The sequence below is a fragment of the Tachypleus tridentatus genome, chromosome 4 (genome assembly GCF_004210375.1).
Source record: "Tachypleus tridentatus isolate NWPU-2018 chromosome 4, ASM421037v1, whole genome shotgun sequence".
Taxonomy (NCBI): Eukaryota; Metazoa; Arthropoda; class Merostomata; order Xiphosura; family Limulidae; genus Tachypleus; species Tachypleus tridentatus.
In genome coordinates, this window is record NC_134828.1 from 5,677,877 (window position 1) to 5,697,635 (window position 19,759).

The window sequence follows — 19,759 nt, forward strand, 5'->3', positions numbered from 1 at the left end:
ATTAAGCACTGTTCATGATCATGTCTACACTGATTTATCTGTACGCTGGATTTATTCTTATAAAATGTTAACCATGTAATATATATGATAAAATCGTTAAACACAATATTACTTCAATTTATTTCAAACTAAAAATAAATTTTAAATATTTCACTTTTTAAAATACGATTTATTCATTCAATAAAAATTACCACAATTACAGCAGTTATGGCATATTGTGTTCAGACACTGTTTCTATACCATGACTGCGTGAAGGCTTATTTTTACTTGACCCTGTTTCTATACCACCACTGTGTAACGGCTAATATTTGCTTAACCCTCTTTCCGTACCACAACTGTGTGAAGGCTCATGTTTTCTTGACCCTGTTTCTATACGACTATTCTGTGAAGGCTTATGTTTTCGTGACACTGTTTCTATATGACGATTTTGTGAAGGCTTATGTTTTCTTGACCCTGTTTCTATTCAAGTATTCTGTGAAGGCGTATGTTTCCTTTACCGTTTTTCTATACGACTATTCTGTGAAGGCCTATGTTTTCTTGACACTGTTAAAATACGACCATTCTGTGAAGGCTTATGTTTTCTTGACCCTGATTCTATAAGACTATTCTGTGAAAGCTTATGTTTGCTTGACCCTGTTTCTATACCACGACTGAGGTAAGGCTTATTTTTACTTGACCCACTTTCTATACCACGACTGAGATAAGGCTTATGTTTACTTGACCCTGTTTCTATACCACGACTGAGATAAGGCTTATGTTTACTTGACCCTGTTTCTATACCACGACTGCGTGAAGGCTTATATTTAATTGACCCTGTTTCTATACGACGACTGCGTGAAGGCTTATATTTACTTGACCCTGTTTCTATACCACAACTTTGTGAAGAATTATTTTACCTAACATTGTTTCTATACCACGACTGTGTGAAGGCTTAATTTGACTTGACCCTTTTTCTATACCAACTCTGGGTGAAGGCTTATGTTTACTTGACCCTGTTTCTATACCACAACTGAGTGAAGGCTTATGATTACTTGACCCTGTTTCTATACAACGACTGTGTGAAGGCTCATGTTTTCTTGACCATGTTTCTATAAGACTATTCTGTGAAGGCTGAGATTTACTTGACCGTGTTTCTATACAATCACTGTGTAAAGGCTTATGTTCTCCTGACACTGCTTCTATACGACTATTCTGTGAAGGCTTATATTTTCGTGACCCTGTTTCTATACGACCATTTTGTAAAGGCTTATGATTTCTTGACACTGTTTCTATACGACTATTCTGTGAGGCTTATGTTTTCTTGACCCTCTTAAAATACGACCATTCTGTGAAGGCTTATGTTTTCTTGACCCTGTTTTTATACGACTATTCTGTGAAAGCTTATGTTTTCTTGACCCTGTTTCTTTACGACTATTCTGTGAATGCTTGTTTTCTTCACCCTGTTTGTACACGCCTATTCTGTGAAGAATTATGTTTTCTTCACCGTGTATCTACACCACGAGTGCGTGAAGGCTTATTTTTACTTGACCCTCTTTCTATACCACGACTGCGTGAAGGCTTAATTTCACCCTTTTTATATACTACCACTGTTTGAACGGTTATGTTTACCTGACCTTGTTTCTAGACTACGATTGTGTGAAGGGTTATGTTTTCTTGACACTATTTTTATACTACAACTATGTGAAGGGTTATGTTTACTTGACCAGGTTTGTATACAATGACTCTGTGAAGGCTTATGTTTCCTTGACCATGTTTATATACCAGGAATGTGTGAAGGCTTACATTTAATTGACCGTGTTTTTATACAACAACTGTGTGAAGGCTTATGATTACTTGACTCTTTTTCAATACAACCACTGTGTAAAAGCTGACGTGTACCTTGTTTCTATACCAGCACTGTGTGAAAAGTTTTCTTTATTTGACCCTCTTTCTACACCACCACTGTGTGAAGGCTTTTGTTTACTTGACCCTGTTTCTATACCACCACCGTGTGAAGGCTTATATACACATTGCCCTGCTTCTATACCACAAGTGTGTAACGACTAATGTTTACTTGACCCTCTTTCTGTACCCCAACTGTGTGAAGGCTTGTTTTCTTGACCCTGTTTCTGTACGACTATTCTGTGAAGGCTTATGTTTTGTTGACCCTGTTTCTGTACGACAATTCTGTTAAGGCTTATGTTTCCTTGACACTGTTTCTATACGACAATTCTTTAAAGGCTTATGTTTCCTTGACACTGTTTCTATACGACCATTCTGTTAAGGCTTATGTTTCCTTGACACTGTTTCTATACGACCATTCTGTTAAGGCTTATGTTTCCTTCACACTGTTTCTATACGACCATTCTGTTAAGGCTCACGTTTCCTTCACACTGTTTCTATACGACCATTCGTTTAAAGCTTATGTTTCGTTGACACTGTTTCTATACGACTATTCTGTGAAGGCTTAACTTTTCTTGACCCTGTTTCTATACGAGTATTCTGTGAAGGCTTATGTTTCCTTGACCATGTTTTTATACGACTATTCTGTGAAGTCTCATGTTTTCTTCAGCATGTATATATACCACGACTCCGTGAGAGCTTATTTTTACTTCACCCTGTTTCTATACCACGACTGCGTGAAGGCATATTTTTACTTGACCTTGTTTCTATACCACGACTGCGTGAGGATTATTTTTACTTGACCATGTTTCTATACTACGACTGTGTGAAGGGTTATGTTTACTTGACCTTGTTTCTATACCACGACTGCGTGAAGGCATATTTTTACTTGACCTTGTTTCTATACCACGACTGCGTGAAGGCATATTTTTACTTGACCTTGTTTCTATACCACGACTGCGTGAGAGCTTATTTTTACTTCACCCTGTTTCTATACCACGACTGCGTGAAGGCATATTTTTACTTGACCTTGTTTCTATACCACGACTGCGTGAGGATTATTTTTACTTGACCATGTTTCTATACTACGACTGTGTGAAGGGTTATGTTTACTTGAGCCTGTTTCTATACCACTACTGTTTAACGGCTAATATTTACTTGACCCTCTTTCCACACCACAACTGTGTGAAGGCTCATGTTTTTTTGACTCTGTTTCTAGAAGACTATTCTGTGAAGGCTTACCTTTACTTAACCGTGTTTATATACAATCACTGTGTGAAGTCTTATGTTTTCTTGACACTGTTCCTGTACGACTATTCTGTGAAGCCTTATGTTTTCTTGACCCTGTATCTATAACACGACTGCGTGAAGGCTTATTTTTACTTGACCCTGTTTCCATACCAACACTGTGTGAAGGTTTATTCAAGTCCATACACTTGAACTTTTTTCCATACCACTACAACGAAAACGCTTATATTCACTTGACCCTGTTTCTATCCCACTACTTTCAATATCTGTGAAAGCTAATGTTTAATTTACTCTATTTTTATACAACCATGGTTTGAAGGCTTATGTTTAATTGATCGTCTTTCTAAACCACCATTGTGTGAAGGCGTATACGTATATTACCCTGTTTCTTTACCACTACTTTGTTGGCTAATGTATGCTTCACCCTCTTTCTATACAACAACTGTGTGAATGCTAATGTTCGCTCAACCCTTTTCTATACCACCATTCAGTGAAGGTTATATTTTCTTGACCCTGTTTCTATACCACCATTCAGTGAAGGTTATGTTTTCTTGATCCTGTTTCTATACGACCATTCTGTGAAGGCTTATATTTTCTTGACCCTGTTTCTATACGACCATTCTGTGAAGGCTTATATTTACTTGATCCTGTTTAAATACGACCATTTTGTGAAGGCTTATGTTTTCTTGATCCTGTTAAAATACGACCATTCTGTGAAGGCTTATGTTTTCTTGACCCTGTTAAAATACGACCATTCTGTGAAGGCTTATGTTTTCTTGACCCTGTTAAAATACGACCATTCTGTGAAGGCTTATGTTTTCTTGACCCTGTTAAAATACGACCATTCTGTGAAGGCTTATATTTTCTTGACCCTCTTTCTATATGACCGTTCTGTGAAGGATTATGTTTTCTTGACCCTGTTTCTATCCCACTACTAATGGGATAATTTTTACTAATGAAAGCTAATGGTAATTTACTCTCTTTTTATACCACCATTGTTTGAAGGCTTATGTTTATTTGTCCATGTTTCTATACCACAACTGTGTTAAGGCTTATATTTAATTGATCGTGTTTCCATACCACCACTGTATAAAGGCTTATGTTCACTTTGCCTTGATTCTTTACCACCACAATGGTAAGGCTTCTGTTTAATTGACTCTGTTTTCATACCACATCTGTGTGATGGCCTATGTTTACTCGTCCCTGTTTCTATATTACCACTGTGTGAAAGCTAATGTTGACTTGTCCCTGTCTCTGTGTTACCACTTGTCAAAGCTAATGTTTACTTGACCCTGTTTCTATTCCACCACTGTATGAAAGTTTATGTTTACTTGAAACTGTTTCCATACCACTACAATGTGAAAGCTTATATTGTTTTGTTTGTTTGTTTTGAATTTCGCGCAATGCTACTCGAGGGCTATCTGCCCTAGCCGTCCCTAATTTAGCAGTGTAAGACTAGAGGAAGGCAGCTAGTCATCACCACTCATCGCCAACTCTTGGGCTATTCTTTTATCAACGAATAGTGGGAGTTACCGTCACATTATAACGCTTCCACTGCTGAAAGGGCGAGCATGTTTGGTGCGACGGGGATTCGAACCCGCGACCCTCGGATTACGAATCGAATGCTTTAACACATTTGGCCATGCCTGATATTTACTTGACCCTGTTTTTATACAACCACTGTGTGAAGGCTTATGTTTACTTGATCCTGTTTTGATACCAGAACTGTGTGAAGGCTTATGTGCAATTTGCTGTGTTTCTATACCACCGAGTAGTAACGACTTATAGTTTTTTCCTAGAGTGTATATCTTAGTCAAGATGAAAGTTGGTATGGACACTTGTACCACTTAGTATCAGCTGGGTTTATCTCTTTAGAATATGAATGACTGAACTTATCGCTAGGTAATTTAATATTGTAAATTTAATTACTGTGAACTTTCTTTCCGACTTAATAGCAAATTCGCTGAGGAAATGGATACACAAACATATTTTTTAAAAGTATTATAATTAACATGTTAGAATTAAAATGTAAGGTATGGAGGTGTATATGGATTAACGCTGTGGTATTGATTGAGCTAATGAATGACAGTCGTTTTACAATTTATATAGAATGATAAAAATTATGCAAACGTCCATCTCCAATAGGCCGGTGCCGTAATTTGGGTAGGGAAACAAAGAATGTTAACCGGGACAATGTTTTTTTGGTTACTGTTTGTTTGTTTTGAATTTCGCGCAAAGCTACTCGAGAGCTATCTACGCTAGTTGTCCCTAATTTAGCAGTGTAAGATTAGGGGGAAGGCAGCTAGTCATCACCACCCACCGCCAACTCTTGGGCTACTCTTTTACCAACGAATAGTGGGATTAACCGTCACATTATACCCCCCTCCCTCGGCTGAAAGGACAAGCATGTTTGATGCGACCGGGGTTTTAACCCGCGAACCTCAGATCTCGAGTCGAATGCCTTAAACCCACCTGACCATGCTTGGCCTATGTGGGTACTGATACATAGATTTGCTATATAAAGGAAAAACATTTATTTAACATGTAAGTGGTCCGAGCAGTAATGCAAGTTTCACTCTTACTTATGCACGAAAAGTAGGCTTCGTACGGAAATAAAGATTATTATATTCTGTAAAGTCTAAATGTTATTAATACAAGATATATATTAAAAGATAGTGTTAATGGCATCTATGCTCGCTGCAATCTTCTGTAATCGAAAGGTTGTCATTGAGCTAATGGTTTAGTGTCTAAATGTATTATAGTCCACCATATTTTTATAGAACAAAGGATGTATTAATGATTCTGAAGTCAACTGAACGGCCTGAATTGTGTGTATTTCCGAACCAACAAAGTCCGGAACGAACCTGTTACTACTTGTGAGACTATGGATCGATGGAAACACCAAAAGCTAGACACCAACAAGAGAAACCTTCCGTTATCAGTACTGGTTGAAACCTGACTTTTGTGAGAAGAAGCAAGAGGGTCGATAAACGTGTTCCACTCATGAACATTATTTGAAAGATGTAGACATAACTAATTTCGAAGTAATGAAAGTTTAAAGGGGAGGAGTCAACGTATGTAGAGCAAAAACTGTTGAAAAAGATCTAGAAAACGTAAGTATAATAAAAAACAACATATAGTTTTATCAACCACAACAAAGACTCACAAAGAATTTTAAATAATTGAAGTGTCCGTTAAAATAAGACAAGTCTATATTTTCTAGAATGTACTTTACTTCTTGTAAAAGTTTAGAAACATAAACACGACGTCCAGGTTGAAAGACACTAATTTAGTAGTGTATGATAAAATGCGTTAAAAATTTTATACTGGTAGTCCCAGATGACAGAAGTCTTATAAAATTAAACTTTATTTCATTGTTGAAAATTGCATTTCAAGTAGAATAACATATGTGATTTGGAGTGATGACATAATTTATTGAATGTCTACAGAGTTGTGTGGTGATATAATTTGTAAGTGTGGATAGTGAAATGTGGTGACATGATTCATAGGTGTTTAAGACAGTGATCTTTACAATATGTATATTGTTTAAAACAGTGAAATGTCATAATATGTATCTCAGACAGCAGAGTTCGATGACATTATTTAAATTTGGTTCAGAAAATGGAGTGCAATGACATAACAAAATTTATGGACAATAAGGGATATTTAGTCTATTTACGCCACCCTGTCCACTTAGTTAAATTAAACATTAAAAAAGCTACTTAAAATCAACCATTATAATAAAAGTACGTATAAAGCTTTCCCTTTAAACTTTATTAAATTAATTAAATCAGCCAAACCTGAAGTCAACCATCCTGTTATAAAAATAAAGCTGTATCAGCTGAAGGTGACTCCTACCCTGTCGAAATATATATGCTTCCAGTTCTCACCATTAAATATGGAAAAACACTATCAGTTCATTTCACAGTTTTAAACACTTAAATAACATCTCCATAACCAGAGGAAAAGCAAGCTCAGAGGTTTTTAACCCATCTTCATATGACAATATTTCCATTCCCAATATAATTCTAGTAGCCCTTTATTAAACCCTTTCCAACATCTCAATGTACTTTCTAAGGTAAACCAGTCAAGTTGAAACATAGCACTATAAACTTTGCATAACCAAATACTTACACAATAAAAATTATAACATCTTTAGACTTGTATTCAATATTTCTATAGATACAACCAAAAATCCTATTTCCTGCCACTAGCAACAGCATACTGCTTAGATGGCTTTAGAGACTGATTGACTATTACACAAATATCCCTTTCTTCCATAACTATATTAAAGTTACTTCCACCAAAATTATACTTATAATTCAAATTATGATAACCCAAATACCTTATCTTCCATTTATTATAATTAAAACCTATCTATTATTTATTCGTCCAATTCACTAAATTATCTAAATCTCTTTCTAAATCTGCTGCATCATCTTGACAACCAACAATGCCCAAAACTTTAATGTCATTGGTAAGTTTAAATAATCTGTTGATTATCATTCATTTCTGTCAATGATTTAAAACAAAGAAGACCAACGATCCTAACATTGAGCCTTGAGGTGCCCCACTTGTGACATTAATCCAGTTAAATCAAATTCCATTTACAAAAACACTCTGTTTTCCGTGATGACGAGAAAACCCACTTGTAGAACCAAATTATATATTTAAAAAGGGCTTGTATGGGTAGAGAAAGCCCTAGTAGAGGAGTGAATAACGTTTTGACCTTCTTCGACGACCAATACCCATACCAGCTGTTTTTAACTGTATAACACTCTGTTTAATATTAGTAGGCAAATAATGATTTATAAATATAAGTAAAAGTTTTATTGACGGTAAAATATAACACATATTTTGACAGAATACTGGTGTGGCTTCTGCAAGTATGATCTGTACTAAGAAATAGAGTGTTTAGATAGATAGTTACAAAGACACAAGGATTAGATGCGACAGAAATGGTGTCAGCAAGTGACAGGATATAAGTAAAAGGTCAGGTTTAGTCAAGTGTATAGACATTGAATATGGCTGATGTTTTGGTGTCATTATTATAGTTTTTAGTGTGTAACCTTTTGCTATGTTCTTTAAGAAGTTCAGTTAGTGAGATTTGTTTTCAGTGCAAAGTTGTATAGCACAAGTTATGTAGGTGAAGTGGGAGAATGCATCACATATAAGATCTAACCATCAGAAAGAAGACAGACCATTGTTCCGTCCAAAGATGTAGTATGTTACATCATATAAAAAAAACACTTCTTTATAGTGATAAATCGTTGTCTACCTTCCTTTTATTATAGAAGTTTCCTTACTCAAAATCTTCTGCTTTCTTTAAGGTAGCCAGTTTTTTTTTATTCAATGAGCTAACCTATCTCTCTACATGTACAGAGATAATTTTATTTAACAAACCTCGTACATGGCATCTTATCAAATTCTTTGTGAAAATTCGTATACTTTACATCTACAAATGTACTCTTATCTATGTAATCAGCAACCTCACCAAAGAATGTCGAAAGATTAGTAAGGCAACATTTTCCACTAATAAATTCGTATTGACTATTCAATATAATTTTAAACTTTATTAAATGACTTTCCAAAACATTTTTTCTTCACTTTTCCCACCACTGACGTAAGACTAAAAGATCTATAATTACTGGGACAGTTTTTATCACATCATTAAAAGAGAGAAGTAGCAACAATAATCAACTTTCAGTCTTCTGGCAACTGTCCAGTATTTAAGGAAGGAAAATTGCTTACTATTTATTTTTATTTTCCAGTTTGACCAACTCTCTTGGTATTCTACAGTTGCCAAAATCTCCCAACATCGGAGTCTATTTAAATTTCTTATATTTATAAGTATCGGAGTCTATTTAAATTTCTTATATTTATAAGTATCGAAGTATGTTTAAATTTCGTATATTTATAAGTATCGACGTCTGTTTAAATTTCGTATATTTATAAGTATCGAAGTCTCTTTAAATTTCGTATATTTATAAGTATCGAAGTCTCTTTAAATTTCGTATATTTATCAGTATCGGCGTCGGTTTAAATTTCGTATATTTATCAGTATCGAAGTCTCTTTAAATTTCGTATATTTATCAGTATCGGCGTCGGTTTAAATTTCGTATATTTATCAGTATCGGAGTCTCTTTAAATTTCGTATATTTATCAGTATCGGAGTCTGTTTAAATTTCTTATATTTATCAGTATCGAAGTCTCTTTAAATTTCGTATATTTATCAGTATCGGCGTCGGTTTAAATTTCGTATATTTATCAGTATCGGATTCTGTTTAAATTTCGTATATTTATCAGTATTGGAGTTTATTTAAATTTCTTATATTTATCAGTATTGGAGTCTGTTTAAATTTCTTATATTTATCAGTATTGGAGTTTAATTGAATTTCTTATATTTATCAGTATTGGAGTTTAATTGAATTTTTTATATTTATCAGTATTGGAGTTTATTTAAATTTCTTATATTTATCAGTATTGGAGTTTATCTAAATTTGTTTTAAATTTTATCTTTAAACCCTTTGTGAGCCAACCTAATTTTTACCTGCACTGCTCCCCCTTTTTGTTTCTGTGAGGAAAATACCTACCTTGATTATTATTTTAAATCTATTTTTAAAATTTCTCCACATTTGATCAGTATCTCCAGCTGATTCAGTTGCTCAATTCATAGCAAATAATTCTTGTTGCATCCCTTCAAAATTTTCTTTTTTGAAACTTGAAACAACATTTTATTATTTCTTATCTCCATTTTCTGCAAAACATCTGATCCAATAGAGCAATGATAACTTGCACTTAGCTGTTCTCCAGTTTCCATCCTATCATCCATTATTTTATTAACAATAAATGTAAATTAGCATTGTTCCAATTGGTTTTCTAACCAAATATTTAAGTAGATCATCCTCTGCAGTTCCTGTATCTCTCATGGTTTAATATTTACCAGTCTATATCGCTAACATTAAAATATCCCATAATTCATTAACACTGAATTCTTTATTTCACTACAGAGTTTCTCATTAATTTTATCAATTTTGTATGAAGGTCTGTAACAAATATCAGCTGAAAATCTTCTTTTCTTATAACCACTAACAAAATCCCAAACTGTTTGAACGTCTTTGCTATTAGTTTTGATGATCTCAACTTTAGCTGTAATCTACATTCTACATAAAAATTAATTGTTACAACCAGTGCTCTAAGGTCTTCTAGCATTACAACAATAACAGTTTAACCTATCTTTAAAACTACCCTGATACCTTCTCCTCTTCTAATGTATTTTTTGTTTATTATTTTGGCCCTCTTCAATGTCTAGTCCTAGTTTAAAGTTGCTCCTACCTTTAGGTTAATAGACTTTGCAAACAATCCAGCCTCTATCCTATTTAGATATTAATCATCCATTTTAAAACTCCCTTCAAATTCATCTTACAAATCCAACCAGCCAAACCTATTCATCCTTATATGTTAACCTCAGTCTGTCATTCAACCCTACTTAAAATTACATCTCCACAATAGTCTTGGCAATATCTATGACAAAATTAACTTATTAGAGTCCATTTCCTAAAAGTATTTTGCTTAATGATTACCTCCTCTAACCTTTCATTCCCTACATCATTAGTTCCTATATATACTACAAAGTCTGCATAACTACTGTGACCCTTTAATGTACAACTGACAGAGCATAATCTAATTCTTTTCTCCCCATTTATATATAGACAATCTAATCCATGTGTCATATGAAATGTATTCTATAACAATAACCTAGTTATATAATTTGAATTTTTATTGTTATGTTTTTATTTACTATTCCGATTTGATATTCTTCCCTTTTCTCATCTGTACAAGCTAAAGGCTGAAATTTGTTACATAAATAACTAGCTCATTATTAATTACATCTATTACTACTAGACCTATTGTTACTGTTTATAACTTCCTGAAAGTTATATTTAGTCACTCTTTGTGTACACTAATTACATTTCCTCTTTACTTTTAAATATTGCTAATATTCCCACAGTTTACACTTCTCTTTATCCATGACCTCTACAATAATTTATCCTATAAATTATAAAGATAAGTATTCTTACCCTGGCTCATTGAATCATCAATAGGGTTCAGTGAACCATTACCATAATGTTGAAATTTACATTCTGTAATGACATGGAAGAATTAGGCCCATGAAATGGAAAGAATGACAAAATATTCTCTTGTCCTAACACTGTAAATGGAATATTGATCTAAAATTAGTGGTCTATCAATCTAACATGTCATCTATTCATCTAGCAACAGTGGTAAGTTGATATAACACCAATGGCCTAACATCAGGGTTAACTTGATCTAAAAACAGTGGTATATTAATCTAACAACAAGCTTCTATAGATCTAACATCACTGATAAGCTGATTTAAAAACAGTCATCTATTAGTCTAACATCACTTGCCTCTTAATATAACAATAGTTCTGTACTTATTTAACCTAAGTTTTCTATTGATATAACTAACACAAGCAATGTATTGATCTAAATTCAGTGATCTATTTACCTAACAGCAGTGGTCTGTTGATTTAATGTAAGTTGTCTGTTGATATAGCAATACAGTTGAAATGATCTACATTCAGTGGTTTATTGACTTAACACCAGTTGTCTATTGATCTAACATCAGTTGTATATTGATCTAGCAACAATATTCTATTGATATAACAATAGTGGTCTCTTGATCTAAACACAGTGGTCTATTGATGAAATATCAGTGATATACTGAAATAACAATAGTTGTCTATTGATCTAACAACAAAAGTATGTTGATCTAACATCAGTTGTCTATTAATCTAACATCAGCACTCTCTTGACCTAACATCTATCTTATATTTGTATAACATCATTGTTATATTGATCTAACATACTTTTTTCCATATTAATATAACAACAGTTGTATATTGATTTAACATCATTGCTATACTGATCTGACATCAGTTTTCTATAGACCTAACATCAGTCATCTACTGATCTAACACCAGTGGTATTTTGATCTAACATCAGTTGTCTATTGATCTAATATCAGTAGTATATTTATCTAACAAGGCTTATCTATTTATTTTCGGTTGTCTATTGATATAATATCAGTGATATATTTATCTAACAAGGCTTATCTATTTATTTTGGGTTGTCTATTGATCTAATATCAGTGGTGTATTTATCTAACAAGATTTATCTATTTACTCAAAATTGGTTGCCTATTGATCTAATATCAGTGGTCTATTGCTGTATCATCAATAGCCAATAATCTAATCTAAAATCAATGATCTATTGATATAACAATATATGTGTATTGATCTAAAATCAATGATCTATTGATATAACAATATATGTGCATTGATCTAAAATCAGTGATCTATTGATCTAACAACAGTGTTCTATTGATCTAGCATCAATAATGTATTACCTAATAACATTGTTCTATTGATATAACAAGAGAGGTGTATTGATCAAAATTCAGTGGTCTATTGATCTAAAAACATTAGTATATTGATCAAACAACTGTAAACTATTGATGTAATGTCAGTAATCTATTGATCTAATAACAATGGTCTACTGGTCTAACATCAGTGTTATGCTTATCTAACATTGATCTAATAGCATATTATTGATCTAACAACAGTGGTCTACTGATTTAACATCAGTGGTCACTTAATCTAACAGCAATTGTCTGTTGAACTACATCAATAGCCTTTTGATCTAACAACAATGGTTTATTGATTTAACAACAGTACTCTGTTGATCTAACATCATTTGCGTATTGATATAACAACAGTTCTGTATTGATCTAACCTAAGTTGTCTATTGATATAACAAAAGAGATGTATTGATCGAAGTTCAGTGTTATATTGATATAAACACACTGGTATACTGATCTAACGTTAGCAGTCTATTGATCTAACATTAGTAGTCTATTGATCTGACAACAATGGTCCATTGATTTAAAAATCAATATTCTATTGGTGTGTTGATTTAACGTCGGTAGTATCTTAATCTAACAACGATGGTCTATTGATCTAACATCATTAAAATTATTGGTGGAAAGTTTGTCCCTGATTTTCAAGTGCTGAGCAGAGAAAATGTAGTCTGTCAGCATCCTACAATAAGGAATTAAATGTCACTCCTGTAACATAGTTAAAGCTTAAAGTACTGAGAATGCTTTATTGTTTTGCACAGATTCAAGTTTGTGTCACCATGGTTCTGCCATAAGAGACACAGACAGTGCACCTTAAACAAGAGAATATGGCATTATAATTTTAACAGAATAATTTCTCATGACAGTCTATCTTGAACTTTTTTTATGACCCATACTGTACTGTTAATGACTTACTCCTGACTCAGGGCTACACGTGTTAATAATTTCTTAATCTCTGCCCTCTGAAAAAAACCGTGACAATATCCCTAAATAGGGCACTTACCCAGTTTTAATTTAGTGGTATGACATTTACCCATTTATAATTTGGAAAGTATACTACCTACCCACAATCATTTTGGAAAAATTACATTTATTTATTTAACTTTCAGAAAATATGGTGTTTACCTACTCCTCTCTTGGTAAAATATTACATTTATCCACTTCTTTTGGAAGCATGTGGTGCTTCGTTGTTTATTTCTTATTTGGGGAATATGACATTTGTCCATTTCTCTTTTTTTGGAGGTTTGCATATCTTCTTTGCTTATAACGCTAATGATCAGGTGGACCACAAGATTTGTTTATCCACTTTCTGGAGAGGATAGATAACACGTGTAGCAAGTCTTATATGTATTTGTAGATGCTACTAAACAAGTTTAACTTGTTCCACGTATTCAAGGTTAGTTTCAGGTGGGAGAGTAGGTCTTGAAAACAGGTTCAAGATGTATGTAAGATAAAACTAAATTCCTTCTTCATATTCTAAGGCTCAATGAACATCGTGTATCTTTATCATCTTCGGGAATGGATATTTTTGTTGTTATGTACGTATATACAATAGAATGTCGATTTTAAGGAAACGTTAACTAACGAATAGCTGCAGGCCTAAAGTTGTATATTTTACAAAACAGTTACTCCCTGTGCGTTACAGTTTCAATCGGTATATGTGCACACAGGCCTGTATGCGCTTTACAAATAGTCAAAAATGCATAATATAGGTAGGATTGTGTGTATATTTACTTGTTCAGTAACGACTAGAATATTACGAATAAAATTATATATATATATCGTCTGTTCAAATTTTCGTTATCTAACTACTCCTAGGTCACTTTACATATATCATTATACTTCGTGGGATGATAGTATGAAACAATGGAGTATGTTAATGGGAAAGTTCATAAACCCTCCATTGCATTATTATTATATTTGTTAACGTTAACTGCATTCACAGACAGCACTACGTTCTCACACCAAAACAAAAACAAATTTATTAAAATTTCTAAAACACAACACACATATTGTGGCGGGAGGACACCACACAAACATCTTATAAATCTTGCCCTCTAGTAGCACAGCCATATGTCCGCAGACTTAAACTGCTAGGAACCGAGTATAGATAGTCCTGATGAGCAGAGCACAGATAGCCCTTTGTGTAACAAATTATGCATCCTAGAAGGTACGGTCTTTGTGGAAGAATTAAATGAAAAAAATGGCCACCACTGTTACAATAATATATACCATTAGGCTGATATGAAGAGCCGTTTTATCCACTTCATACTTTGGCCACCACTATTACAATAATATATACCATTAGGCTGATACGAAGAGTCATTTTATCCACTTCATACTTTGGCCCGTGACCTTTAAACTTTGGCTCGTAAGATACTTCTGCAGCCATTGATCGTCAACTAATTAATCGCATTTACATCAAAAGGTGGGTGTTGAAAGCGGATAATAGAAAAAACACTTACCGCCACTACTTTCCTGCTACCGCTCCCTATAAAGTCACTTTGACCGTCGAACATCATATACCATGTTGTAACTATATAGATATTGAGTTCTTAAAGGTTATTCTAAACTTTTAATGAGATAGTAATAAATACTGTGACATAAGTAAATAGTAAAAGTTATAATTTATGTGTTATCTATCATAGCATTCACCCCACATTTTTAAGTTTATAAAGGGTTTATAAATAAAGTGGGAAATACTTAATATGTTATTACCAATCTGGCGAAGTTGTGGTTCAGAAACAACAGGTTCATCATGATATTTTAAACTATTAGGCTAACCACACGATCAGTGTATATAAAAACCAACTAAACTGATTAAGCTAACCACACACGCATCAAGCCAAGGATCGCTTTTTTTTTTTTAATTTTGTGAATTACACGAATTCACTCCCACTTTTTACTTCTATTAAACTTCCTCCTATTCCCACTGTAGTTGACTTTAATCGCTAACATAGGTGTAAGTAGCTCCTAAGTTTCGGCACAGTTTTGTATTTAATTATCAGTATTTAGGTAATTTGTGTGGACCTTGGAGGGTCAGGTATAATCTTGACCTCTTCTGTTTGGTGTGTTTTGTTTGTTTTGACTTTCGAGCAAAGGTACACTAGGGCATTCTGCACTAGCCGTCCCTAATTAAGCAATGACAGACTAGAGAAAAGGCAATTTGTCTTCAGCACCCACCGCCAACTCTTGGGCTAATTTTTTACCAACGAATAATGGGATTGATTTTTGGTTTGGTGTTTTATGGCGCAAAGCAACTAGGCTATCTTCACCTAATGGGATTGACCGTCACATTATAACACTCCCACGACTGAAAGGGCAAGCATGTTTGATGGGACCCTCGACTTTCAGATTGCACATCGATTGCCCCAGCCACCTGGCCATGCCAGGCCCACTTTTTCTGCTCTGTAAAAATCTGCAGAAAATACTTTCCAGGAACAGACCACGCGTGGCATTATGCGTGTGGCACTACATCGTCTATATCGTTGTGGCATCAAGCTGGGTAAGATTCGAATAGGAAAGTCTGAAAGGCTATTGAGAGAAGTCAAATATTGGCGAATCCCTATACTTGTGGATTATTGCGTAAAAGCCTTTATTAAAAAATGAACACATATTATTTTTATATCAGAAGATGGCTTCTCGTATATGGAATCACAAGGTCTCGTATGTTTTAATCTTTAGAAGAACAGGTGTGCATGGAATCACGTGATCAAAATATGTTTTAATCTTTAGAAGAACAGATGTATATGGAATCACATGGTCATCGCATATTTCAATCTTTAGAGGAACAGTTATATATGGAATAACGTGGTCAAAATATGTTTAACGTTTAGAAGAACAGGTATATGTGAAATCACGTGGTCAAAGTATGTTGTAATCTTTAACACTCCTACGAAAAGTGGGGCCTAATAGGCCCCAGAGCAACTTGAAAGGTTATTAATATTAGGCTAATAAATTTGTATTTAAATGAAATTTCCATTATATTAATAACCTTTCAAGTTGCTCTGGGGCCTATTAGGCCCCACTTTTCGTAGGAGTGTTAAAAGAACAAGAGTATATGTAACTTGTTTTTTCGGTCATATGTAATGGATTCAGTATCAATATGTAACATGTTTGTTCGGTCACATCTAATGGATTCAGTAATAGTATGTAGCATGTTTATTCGGTCACATGCAACGGATTCAGTAACAATATGTAGCATGTTTGTTCAGTTATATGTAATGGATTCAGTAGTAATATGTAGCATGTTGGTGGGAAATAATGTTTGATATTTCTTTTGTGTGATGCAAGTTTTATTCAGAACGGTTTTGGTCACCAGTGTTTCTCATCATTTGTGATGCTAGTGTATATATATGGGCTGTCTGTTCTGTGTCACCACAGAGTGAGTAAGTAATGATAAAAGTGTTAATTTTAGAAAGTGGTTACACTTTATTAAAGCTCTAAATATTTTCATTAGTTACCAGTGTTTATATTATTAATAATTATGCATTCATTATTAAAAAACCCGTCACTTGTGGTAACTACCATAAGTGTTTACAACGCTAAAATTAAGTGTTAGATTCCCTGTCACTCATAGGACCTATATCATATTGTAGAGCTTTGCTTTAAAACAAAACAAAAATAACTGTTAAAACGTCTTTTTGTCATTGCAATAAGTCTTCAATCTCTAACATATAAACAACTCATTAAGTTACCTAAATACCTGATATTCATGGCTGAAGGAACACCAGAGTAAGTCTGGTGTATTAGTCATACACGATTACTAATGGTATGTCACGGTTCGCTGTATGCTTAAAGAACGTACCAATTTATTTTGTAATTACAACAGATAAGTAAGAAGAACAATACCTTGAATCCAAGGCCCAACTTCCGGGACTGAATGATGAATCTGAACATCACATACGAAATGACATATGATTGAGGTATAAATTACTTGTTATGGTCCAAGTAATATTTGTATAAAAATAATACCCTATTAATTATTATTTAATAAACAACTGAAATGGTGACGTGCTTTTTATAAAGTTTTATGAATATGAAATACAGATTTCATTAAATTACTATCATTTACTCTATAGTGGTTAACCAGTTTATTTTTTTTTAACTAGTTATTCAACGAATAATAATTTCAAGGTATAAAATATCCAGAAATCCAATAAGGATTGATGTGAAGTACATTTATTTGATTTTCTTGTATCTTTCAATAAAAAATAAATAGTTTTCCAAAACATTTTTCCTGTTTACTTAACTATCAAAAAATGCAATATTCCCATCTTAAAAACAAAGGAAGTGTTAAAAATCTTATAGTTTGTTCGTCAGTTATATAACATCAGATATTTAATGTGGACAAAAAACGTGTTTCGTAGGTAATTAAAATTTTTATCAAGTATACTGAAGGATGTTACTGTTACAATAACAAAAGCTTGTTTTAGTTATAAACTGAATTACACACTATATCTGATACTTCAGCAAAGTAAATTGTACTGGAATCATTTATGAACTGCATTTTCTCGGAATTGAAAGATGAAAGCCTCATATGTGTGTGTGTGTGTGTGTAAACTCCATGTTGTTTGAATCCATCTGAAACTCAGGCTTATTCAGTTCATTTACTCTCCAGAATGACTCAACCTACTTTAGTAGACTGATTCAGTCCATCTAAACCTTAGACTGATTCAGTCCATTTACTCTCCAGAATGATTCACTCTACTTCAGCATCAGACTGATCCAGTCCATCTAAATCCCAGAGTGATTCAGTCCATTTACTCTCCAGAATGATTCAACCTACTTCAGCCTCAGGCTGATTCTGTCCATCTAAGTCCCAGACTGATTCAGTCCACAGAAGATTAAACAATATTACTTAATTTTCAATACGTTTTGTCAACATGGTACCCTGTTTAAAAGTTAAATAAATTTGTATCTTGCAGTATTAGGACTACAGAATCAACAAACATTTCACTACCAACATTGAAACCGTAAAACTCCACCACGGCACTAATAACACAAAGTCAGTGGTTCTACTACATGCTGCTTTAGTAAAACTAGTAGACCAATATCTCGTGATGAATTTTCGCAGAAATAAATCTTGTAAATATGTACGTTGTGTGAAATGTATTTGCAAGATATCCACCAAATAAGAATATAGGCAGATATGCTGAGAATTTCTATATGTGTTTAAAATGATAATCCCCCATTAAACTACAAAATGTATAGGCATAGCTTCCTGAATCCAATGCACCCAATTCTTTATGCAAGAATTAAAATTGTTAGTATCTCTGAGATGTTAGCTGAATTTTTGTTGAATCAATCTAAGCGACAAGAGTATTATATATGCTAACCGCCTCTAATTTTGAAATGATGGACTTGAAACAAAAAACAGCTAGTCGCCACTTACCGTCAACTTTTGGGTTACTCTTACCAGATCGAATGCTGGGATTTGACCACTATTCTTATAACGCACCAACAGTCCAAACGTCGGATTACTGTTTGTTTTGAGTAGTAACGGGATGAGAAACATTGAATTTCAGGCCATGCGCTAACCTTTGTTTTGTGCTCGTATTTGTAAAAAAAAAAAAAAACTAATTAGATTATAGCTACACACGTACAAGGGGCTTGTCATTCAAATTATTTTCGAATTTAAAGTATTTCGTAGCGTTCATACAGAGTATATTTCAGACATGTACAAAGTTTCCTTGTAGAGAAATGTTATTTTGGATATATCTGAAACAATTAAAGATTGTCTTTATTCGCTGTAAACATTATGCATCTACACCTATAAGTAATATTTCACAGAATGAATAAATGAAGACAGTTAATGTCAAATGTAATGCGCAGTATACGTGTTCGAAGCATCAGGTTCTATCACTTAATTAGAGGTAGTAAAGGTTCAGGAAAATATCAAACCCAATCAGATTATTCCGAATCTTTCCGATAAATACAAATCAGTCATGAAATTCACTCATTAAAGAAATCATAGTACTTTAAATTAACCATTCAAATTAATGTTATTTTACTTTCTTACTTAACAGCAGAACAGTTTTATTTCACCACTCCTTCAAAAGTCTGGTTTAGACGTTCTCTTATTTGCACTCGTTAAGAGAATTCTCAGAACTCAACAAAACATTGTAAACAAAAGTTTGAACAAATTACACAACAAATCTATTCCAAACTCGAATAAAAACATGCTTA

At 33.5% G+C, this 19,759-nt stretch overlaps 1 long non-coding RNA gene across 1 annotated transcript; it reads left to right on the forward strand.

The window, feature by feature from the left end:
• Nucleotides 1-447: 447 nt before the first annotated feature.
• On the forward strand, nt 448-17,649 carry LOC143248489 (uncharacterized). The gene is made up of 3 exons (XR_013027008.1): nt 448-655; nt 5,910-6,242; nt 17,403-17,649. It is a non-coding gene; the product is annotated as an uncharacterized LOC143248489 (long non-coding RNA).
• Nucleotides 17,650-19,759: the final 2,110 nt, after the last annotated feature.